Source organism: Sander lucioperca, chromosome 19 (genome assembly GCF_008315115.2).
Source record: "Sander lucioperca isolate FBNREF2018 chromosome 19, SLUC_FBN_1.2, whole genome shotgun sequence".
Taxonomy (NCBI): domain Eukaryota; kingdom Metazoa; phylum Chordata; class Actinopteri; order Perciformes; family Percidae; genus Sander; species Sander lucioperca.
In genome coordinates this window covers 22,879,626-22,885,625 of record NC_050191.1, presented here as the reverse complement: position 1 = coordinate 22,885,625, position 6,000 = coordinate 22,879,626, and positions in this window count along the sequence as shown.

The following is a 6,000-nucleotide window of genomic DNA, read 5'->3' as shown; positions in this document are numbered from 1 at the left end:
AATTGAGAACAGATTTTCACCAAGGTGCCTTAATGATATTGTCAACCCTAAAAACACACACAAAAACATGCTCACACACACACACACACACACACACACACACACACACACACCAAAATGCAACACACTCACAAACACTAATGATCTACTGGCTTAAAGCTATAGGGCTATCTCATCAGTGAACAGGTTGTAATTCATAACATATTCACTCTGGGGTTTTGTGTGTGTGTGTGTGTGTGTGTGTGTGTGTGTGTGTGTGTGTGTTTACACATATGTATATATGTGTGTGTCTAGTAGGCATCAGAAAACACACACACCCGCTGTTCCAGTCTGTTTCCTCCCCATAAAAAGCAACACTTAGCACTTCATTCTCAAGCAGTTCTGACAACATTATACAGGTTAGTTTAAGAGAAAAGGGTGAAAAAAACAAAGCCAGAGAGAGGGAACGCGGAGAAAGAATGAGGGAGGAAAAAAAAAAAAAAAAACGGAAGCCTGGTCACTCAGCTGGGAATATTCAGAGAATTGTTTTTAATGAGTTAAATAAATTCTCCCACAAATGAGGTGAGGGAAAGAGGGGCAGAGCGAGGTAGAGAGAGTCGGGGAGTGAGGGAGAAAGAGGGAGGTGAATTTGAAGTGAGTGTTTGGCGTGGTGTTGGGAATATTTTACAAGCTCCATTAATGGCCGTTCTTAAAACACTGCTATTAAGAAAACGGCCATAATGTTGTATATCATGGGCGATTATGTTCACACACACAGGCTTACACAGCTAAACACTCATTACACACTCACACAGACACGCACAAGCCAAAGCAATTAAATGTGTGCCGGGTGCTGCAACACCTTTTGTGTAAATAGCAGCTTCCTACTGCCCAAACAAACTGCACCTCTTCTTCTCAAACACACACAATGTGGCCATTCACACTGTCCCGCTGCAGCTGATTGTGGAACCATTTCTGGGTTAGAAAATATTACATTCACATGCAGCAGACCCACGTTGTGTTGGTCGTGTTGTGGTTGAGTGTCGGCACACGCGGCTGTATTCTGGCACCAAACATCCTAATGTGAGCTAGTTGTGGCCCATATATGGCTGCAAGAAACGGCTAGATCTTGGGCCAATTTGTGTTGAGAATTTAGCTCCAGCTAGCCGCATTCAAACTATCTTTGGGCTGAATTAGACCAGTATGCTTTTATCACTTAACAACAGATTTAGGCAATTTTTGGCTTGGACGAGGTGGCAGCCTGGGAAATTATGAGTATGTTTTATTCCATAGTTCAACAAGACAAGAGTCTAGTAAGTTACAGCTCCCAGCTGTTATTTGCCTCTAAAATCACAAATATTTGTTTTTACATTTGTTTGTGTACGGATTAAAAAAACAGAGATTCAATGTATTAAGCTTTAGAAGTGTGGGTTATTTTTTTAATTGGGCAGAGCAAGGCTAGCTGTTTCCTCTTGCTTCCAGGCGTTATGCTAAGCTAGGCTAATTGCTAACTGTCTCCAGCTCTGTACTAAACACACAGTCGACGGAGTGGTATCCATCTTCTCATCTAACATCAAAGTGAATAATGTATTTCCCAAATTATTGAACTGTTCCTTTGAATAAGCAACCACTTATCAGCTGGTTAAATAACGTCGTCAAGACTGCATTTGCTCACATGTATGTAGACTAAGTTGATGTTGTAAAAACATAGGTTCATTGATTAATCTTTGCTCTCTGTGGAAGGTTTTTACATTTCTTAAAGTCACAAATGCCAGCTGTGCATCATGTGGCATTGTATATGCAGTTCTAAAAAGATGGAATGAAAAAACACATAATATACATATGTATTTGTGTATGTATTTTACATCTCCTCTGGAGATACATTTTTTCTTTATGCTTTTAAGACTCACAATTTAGTTTTCAATATTGTCTCATCCCACTTAAATTGGCCCAATAAATGTACTGTCTGTCCAGTATATATGCTGTACCCACAGCCCATATTGGCTTTAGCAGAATCTGCGACACCCCTGCATTATTTCCTTCTGCAGTTCCTTCTCAAAAATCTTTATTTAACTAGCACAAGGATCAGTGGAAAAGGATCTGATTGTATTTCTAAGTTATAATCCATGAATCATGCCTATATGAGCACAGAGGGGTTGGAAATATTAAGACATCAGACAGTTTGGAGCTGAATATTTTCTTTGTTATTCTAGGCGCCAGGGCTTGCTCCTGGAGGAAGTGGCAGGCATTGTGGTCAGTAGCTGAGTACAGTATGGAATAGACCCTGTGTGTGTGTGTGTGTGTGTGTGTGTGTGTGTGTGTGTGTGTGTGTGTGTGTGTCTGTGTGTGTGTCTGTGTGTGTGTCCTGAGTGGTGATCGGAGGTGTGGCCATCAGTCTGTCAGGCTTTTTTCTCTCTGCCGTCTCGCTCCTCCTCTCCTTCCTTCCCTTTCTGCAGCGCTGCAGTCTGAAAAAAAAGTCCAATTAAAGTAATAAACCACACATCCCATCCAACCCCGAAACACACACACATTTCCCCAGCAAACACAAACATCTAACACACACATTTGTGCACACAGGTAAGTAAACATGCACAAAGAAAACCACACACACACACACACACACACACACACACACACACACACACCTCAGTTCCTCCCCCCGTCTTCCCGCCTCCCCTGGTTAAATATCCTGGTTATTAAACAGAAATGTGCTGCAGATTTCTGAGACTCTGTGTGCGACACATCTGGCCTGGGCCTTCAGGAAACGACTGGTTCACTTCACTCTTGTCATCACCTTCCAACACATTTCTTTCACATTTCAATTTGGGAGCGGCGCAGCAGGCTGCTCCAGCACACACACTACAAACATCTGCACATACACATGCATGGACTCACACACGTGTGCTCAACCACACATGAACGCACATTTGCACACATGCGCTCGGGCACAGACACACACGGTCCACATTAGTGGCAGTGGGAGTGCACTTTTTGGTGTTACAGCGCTGTGTTTTCAGCCTCTCAGCTCAAAGGGGTGGGCTCTTTTTCATCCCTTTCTGTATTTTTCTCTCTCTCTCTCTCTCTCTCTCTCTCGTTCTCACTCTCGCTCTCTCTCTCTCTGTCTCATTCTCTCACCAGCGTTTTGTTGACAGTAGAAAACCTCTAAACCACCCGTGACACAAACTCCCATTTGAGGCTTGGTCAGGATTGTGTGGGATTAGCGAAGTGTGATGGACCAAAGATCTAGGAAAGACATTTTTTATGGATATGCATTGTATTGTGTGTGTGTGTGTGTGTGTGTGTGTGTGTGTGTGTGTGTGTGTGTGTGTGTGTGTGTGATCTGCACTACTCTGTGATTTCTCAGGCAGCACAAAAGGACTTTACAGCCAGTGAAACGAGAAACAAAAAGTCAACTCTTTGTCAAGAACGCAACACTAACAGACTGAGCTGGATAAAATGGACAGATTTGCAGACGGTCATTCCATTTAGGTTAACTATCTTTGTAGATTTTAACCATTTGAGAGGGAGTTCATGTACTACACTTAAAAATTAAGAAATTTTGCAGATTTTTAAAGCTTGTTCTGATATTCTTTAGACAATATCTTTAAATGAAACTGTTTTTAGCCAAAAAAAATACATTTAGATTAAAGGTCCCATGTCTTTATTGATTATAAAGCAGGTTGAGGTGCTATATAAATTATGTGAAAGTATCAAAATGCTCAATCAACAGAGAACTGCACACAGCCCATATTTGGACACTGTGCCTTTAAATGAGCCGTAAGGACTTCCCTACAGTTGTGATGTCACAACTATTCAATTTTCAATTCAATTCAATTTTATTTATAGTCAAATCATAACAATAGTTATCTCAAGATACTTTACAGATAGAGTAGGTCTAGACCACGCTCTATAATTTACAAAGACCCAACAATTCCAGTAATTCCCCCAAGAGCAAGCATTTAGTGCGACAGTGGCGAGGAAAAACTCCCTTTTAGGGAGAAACCTCGGACAGACCCAGGCTCTCGGTAGGCGCTGTCTGACGATGCCGGTTGGGGTTGTAATGAACAGCGGCAATAATAGTCACAATAAAGATAATGGAACTATGACTAGAAATAGTAGTTGTAGTAGTTCATGGTGTAGCAGGGCACTGCAGAGTGTAGCAGGGTGAAGCAGGGCGCGGAGCAGGACCACGACCAAGCATTTCTGGGACATTGATGGAAAGAGAGAGGAGAGAGGAGCTCAGTGTGTCAAAGGAAGGAAGTCCCCCAGCAGTCTAAAACTATAACAGCATAATTAAGATCTGGTGCAAGGCAAACCTGAGCCAGTTCTATAAGGGTTGGTAGATGAATCTGACGACTATGAAGAGAAGCAGAGAAGAGAAGGGGTGCCGTGTCTTGGGATATATACCCTCCCCCGCCGGTCTAGGTGAACACTGCAACTCCTAACTCCCTAACTATAAGCTTTATCAAAGAGGAGAGTTTTAAGTTTACTCTTAAATGTGGTGACAGTGTCTGCCTCCCGAACCCAGACTGGGAGCTGGTTCCACAGGAGAGGAGCCTGATAGCTGAATGCTCTGGCTCCCATTCTACTTTTGGAGACTCTAGGAACCACAAGTAACTCTGCATTCTGGGAGCGCAGTGCTCTAGTGGGACAATAAGGTACTCTGAGCTCTTCAAGATATGATGGTACTTGACCATTTAGTGCTTTGTAGGTCAGAAGAAGGATTTTAAATTCAATCCTGGATTTTACAGGAAGCCAATGCAGAGAAGCTAATACAGGAGAAATATGATCTCTTTTCTTAGTTCTTGTCAGAACATATACTATACTATTTATAGGTAGAACGTGTTGTGACAGTCATTCTCCAGCTGCAATGAACACATTTTTAACACTAAAGCTTTAGTTCGTAAGTTGCTACAAAGCTAATTAAGACTATCAGCTCCACACAACTCTCTCTGTATTTCTCAGTATGGCTATGTTCAGAAGATTGTCGTCCGGTGATTTTCACGCACAGAAAGTCGAGTGAAGATAATTACCTCTTCTGAAGAGTCCATCATGTTTTTTTAATCCTCCGTGTCCTCCTTGGCTACTAGCAACTGCGTGGAGGAGGGGTGGGGGTGGTGCGTGATCACGGAAGGCTTGTATCATGTGGACGCGACTTTGTTGTCATTACTTAGAATTTCTCATGGGGGCGACAGAAAGAGTTTTTTGTCTGTTTATCTAGTCACACATTTCTTAGCTGAGTGGGGTGGCTAATGACTTACAGCCTTGATTTCACAAAAAATATCAGTTGTTGGATCTACTTTTTTATGATAGATGCTATATCTCAACAACTCTTTTGCATTTGAATTGTTAGAAAAGTGATGCTGCAGACAAGGTAATTTGATACGTCAACACTTAGACATCTCCCCAACGTGTCTAGCAGTGAGTTAAGAATTCACGGCAGCCTTAAATCAAAGCATGCTACTGGTGTTATTTAATTTCTTTGCCCTTTCTGTATTTCAGTTTTTCTTGGCACATGCTGCACAAAACATACTTCCCCAAACTGTTTACAGAGGTAATTCAGCACCATTCTGCTTGAATTCAGCACTGAAGCAACCTGATCTCATTGAAATGTTTCTGCGGGTAGCCATGGTTTGGTCTGCACTCTGCTCTCTGCTCTCACAGTGTCAGATGTGGAAGACATGCAGCTTAAAGTCTTAGAGTGCAGTGCGTTGTTTGCCTGTTTAGAAACCATGGAGAACCATTTCCAATCAGCATCACTGAAGGGGAGACCGCAGAGGAAAACCACAGCAACATGCAGGCGCTGACTGATGACACGCTAAGCATGCTACGCTGCATTGGCTGATGGTGACACGGTGAAGTGATGTTGGGTGTCACTGACAGAGGATGACACGTCAAGGAGGCTGCGACCACAGATGAAGTCATGAGGGATTGACAGCCAGCGACCCACACCCCCAATCAGCCACATCCTTTTTATTATCAGTTAATTAAAAGCATATGAACGGAGCACCTTTTTTTCCC